Genomic DNA, 4,252 nt, shown 5'->3' with positions numbered 1-4,252 from the left:
GTTAGACCTTTATGTAGAAATGAGGAATAGGAAGTTGAATTTACTAAACTGGATTTCTGGTGTAAAATCAAGATTGGAGATATAAATTTGTGGATCTTAATCCTCTACGCTTATTTAAAACCTTAAGACTTAATGAGGCTCTCTGCTCCTGCCGGGTCGCTAGACAGATGCACCTTTTTGTGCATTGCCAGCTGCATCTCTGAGACACGATGGTGAAGGTTGGAATAAATGGATTTGGCCGTATTGGGCTCCTGGTCACCAGGGCTGCTGTAGTCTCTGGCAAAGTGCAGGTTGTGGTCATCAATGACCCCTTCATTGACCTCAACTACATGGTCTACATGTTCCGGTATGATTCCACCTATGACAAATTCAAAGGCACCATCAAGGTTGAGAACCAGAAGCTTGTCATCAATGGGAATCCAATTACTGTCTTCCAGGAGCGAGATCCCACAAACATTGAATGGGGTGATGCTGGTGCTGAATATGTTGTGGAGTCCACTGGTGCCTTCACAACCATGGAGAAGGCTGGGGCTCACTTGAAGGGTGGCACCAAGAGAGTCATCAACTCTGCCCCTTCGGCCGATGCCTCCATGTTTGTGATGGCCGTGAACCATGAGAAGTATGTCAACTCCCTCAAGATCGTCAGCAATTCTTCCTGCACCACCAACTGCCTGGCACCCCTGGCCAAGGTCATCCATGACAACTTTGGCATTGTGGAGGGACTCATGACCACTGTCCATGCCATCACTGCCACCCAGAAGACTGTGGATGGCCTCTCTGGGAAACTGTGGTGTGACAGCTGTGGGCTGCCCAGAATATCATCCCTGTGTCTACTGGTGCTGCCAAGGCAGTGGGCAAGGTCATCCTGGAGCTGAATAAAAAGTCACTGGCATGGCCTTCTGTGTCCCCACCCCCAATATGTCCATTGTGGATCTGACCTGCCGTCTGGAAAAAGTGGCCAAATACGATGACATCAAGAAGGTGGTGAAGCTAGCATCAGAGGGCCCCCTAACGGGCATCCTTGGCTACACAGAGGATCAGGTTGTCTCCTGCAACTTTAACAGTGACACTCACTCCTCCACCTTTGATGTGGGGATGGCATTGCACTCAACAACCACTTTGTCAAGCTCATTTCCTGGTATGACAATGAGTTTGGCTACAGCAACAGGGTGGTGGACCTTATGGCCTACATGGCCTCCAAGGAGTAAGAACCCCTGGACCACCAGCCCCAGCAACAGCATGAGAGGAAGACAGGCCATCAGCTGCTGGGGAGTCCTGGCCCCAACTCAACCTCCTGACACCAAGTGTCACCCGTCCTCCACAGCTTGCAGCCCCGACCCCCTGAGGAAGGGGAGGGGCTGAAAGCCCTACTTTGTCATGTACTATTAATAAAGTACACCCAGCCAAAAAAAGAAAAAAAGACTTAATGAGTTCACCAAGGTAACAAGTATAGAGTAGACACACAAAAATTGAGAATTGAGACAAATAGTTTTAAGAGGGCCAGAAAATAAGACCTGAGTAGTCAGTGAGTAAAATAAGGAGAGTGTGATAGCTTGTAAACTAAGATCAGGTTTATTTTTCTGTTTGTGTGATAAATGCTATGGCTAGAAATAAGTATAAGATCAAACTACAATAATTGGATTTGGGTGGAGGTAATTGATGACTTGATAGAAGCACTTTCTCTGAAGTTGTGAAAACAAAAGACTAATTTGAGTGGATTTAAACTCCCTAAGGTTTGGTGTTGATAACAATCCTTTAAAAACTCAAGAGATTGTTTCCACATGGACCAAGTTTTATAGCAAGCAGTAACTTCTTCAGCGAACTCTCGTACCGTTTCTGTGTTCAGGGTCACAGTCTTCTTGAGCTGCCTTTGGTTACATTATAAACAAAAGACAACCTGTTAGGAACAGTCTTTCTATAGTGAGAGGTTAAGGTCTAAGATGAAGTGAATTTTTAATGGGAATATGTGGGAAAGGAAGTGGCTACTACATAGGAATGATCTGTTATGTGTTACATTTCTCAAATCAATGGAAGAGGAATTTTTATGTAAGGAAAAATTCCAGAATTCTCCCCTTCAGACTATGCAGGCAGCCATCTATTCCACACTTGGAAAGGGCAGGTTGGTGATGTTAGCAAAGGCTGCTTCTTGGGTGTTTGATGCCATTATTTGCCTAACTTTAGCTCAGATATTGGATGGAAATTCTCCTACTGAAACCAGCATAGTATTAAAAAACAGAACTTGTATAGAGTCATAAAGCATATAGACTATTAAACTTGGTCAATTAATTTTTGATTTTCTGCAGTGTAGATGCAAGATCCCTTAAGAAAATAATGCTGAACCTTTAAATACACTTTTCTGTTGAATAAACACATCATATTAATATGGTAGTTTAGTTGGCACTATATATTGAGCTGCAACTTTTCATACAGCACTTTAGTAGGCACTGTTTTGTCTTCAGAAAGAAATTATACCCATATATAATCTCGTCTAATCATTTTTACAAGCAGGAAGATTTTCTAATGTGTTACTTAAGTATGAGTTGGTTATAATTTAAGTTGTTTTGTTTTGATCAGTTTCCAACACACTGCATATTCAATAATCACACTTTGAGAAGCATGGAGAGTATATCTCCTTAGTTTGTGATGGGAAAGAAATTCAGCTACAAAAGATTGTAAAGCAAAAGCTACTATAAACAGATGTTACTTTCTCTTTCTTACTTGATTTACTGCTATTACTTCTGCTTCCCCTTAGACCATTTTTACTACATCAAAATCAGTCCTCAATGTAAGCCCTCTCCTTATCCGTGAAAATGCATATGAATCGTTACAAAACAAGGTCATAATATGTTGTTTGTACCAGCCAATTATTTGTGTTCATCATCCCTCCCTCCATTCCATGACTCAAAATCAGATTTTAAATGTATCCCCAATTTGGTTAATTTTCATTAGCTGTGGCCACAGATATCTAAAAATTAAGTGAAATTCAACATGCCTCTTCCTAGAGGTGAAGAAAAATAGCACTTAATGTTCATTTCATGTACTCTGTTAGTACAATGTAGAGAAAACAGAAAGTGGAGGTCTAAATGAAGGCAAAAAAAAAAAAAAAAAAAGATACTTAAGTAAAGTTTCAGGTAAATTAGAGTCTCCATGCAGTATAATCTCTCACTGCTGGTGATCTCATTCTCTGGCCTAATCCAGTTTGATACATGAGGTCTTCCCAACCCATTTTATTTTTTATCCTGATCACATTTCCTCAATACTTACTTTATATATTCTATGTTACTTCTACTTCCCACAGATGTTTCTCATCCCTGTCTATCCATGTGCCTTTAAATTTGGAAGTCACCCTTAGTCTTAGTGAGAGAGCATAATATAATCAAATATCACTGGATTTCATGATGGAGGAATTTCAGATTTTGTCCAGTTTTATGTGTAGTTATTTGACTTAGAGAAGTTAACCTTAATCTTGCAGGCTCACAGTTTTCCAACTACAACTAAAGGGAATTTTCCTTAGACTAACAATTTACTCACCAACAACCCTATACCCCTCACCCAACACAAAAGAAAAATTAAGAATGAACATAGAGTTGGCAACTTTTAATCTTGCTAAAAATGGACCATAAAAAGAGACAACATTGCCATTATTTTAATAAAGAGAAGGCATTTTAATACCAGGAAATGTTGATAAGGCATCATTTTAGAGTTAGTTGAATGTTTTCTAAGAAGTTGGAGTTAGCCCCAAGTTTTTTTCCCTAATGCAAACTAGCATGATTTTGCCATGAATCAGCACCAGTCTACAGAAAGGTGTTTGGGAAACACTGCTCTAGCCCATCAGTGTAACCTCTAGGACTACTTCAAAGAGATTACTGGACCCCACCATGTCTGGCATGGGGCCTGGGAATTTACATTTCCGACATTTTCCCAGATGATCCTAATGTTACTTGTCCAGAGACCACGTTCCGAAAAAACATGAGTCTAGGTTATGTCCTTACCCTACAAACTTTCATGATTGTTGTGATTCTTCTATATTTATTCTTAAGCAAATCATAGAGACATAGCTGTAATGGTTATGAAATAATCATATGTTTCTACCTACAAAAGTTTTTTAAACATCAAGATTTTTAAAACTAATGTGTATATATATGTATTCAATTAGAGGAAATGTGAATGATAAAATTTGAGCTTAAATATTATTTTTGGTATACAAGAGCTTACAAAGTATGCAGTGTTACATAATTAAAATTTAAGACTA

General features: G+C 39.6%; 1 pseudogene; it reads left to right on the top strand.

Annotated features, from left to right (window-relative positions):
* The first annotated feature begins 209 nt into the window (after positions 1-209).
* On the top strand, positions 210-1,208 carry LOC119530006 (annotated as a pseudogene).
* Positions 1,209-4,252: the final 3,044 nt, after the last annotated feature.

The sequence above is a fragment of the Choloepus didactylus genome, chromosome 3, assembly GCF_015220235.1.
Source record: "Choloepus didactylus isolate mChoDid1 chromosome 3, mChoDid1.pri, whole genome shotgun sequence".
Lineage (NCBI taxonomy): Eukaryota > Metazoa > Chordata > Mammalia > Pilosa > Megalonychidae > Choloepus > Choloepus didactylus.
The sequence above is the reverse complement of the archived record's forward strand: the minus strand, read 5'-3'. Positions and strand labels throughout refer to the sequence as shown.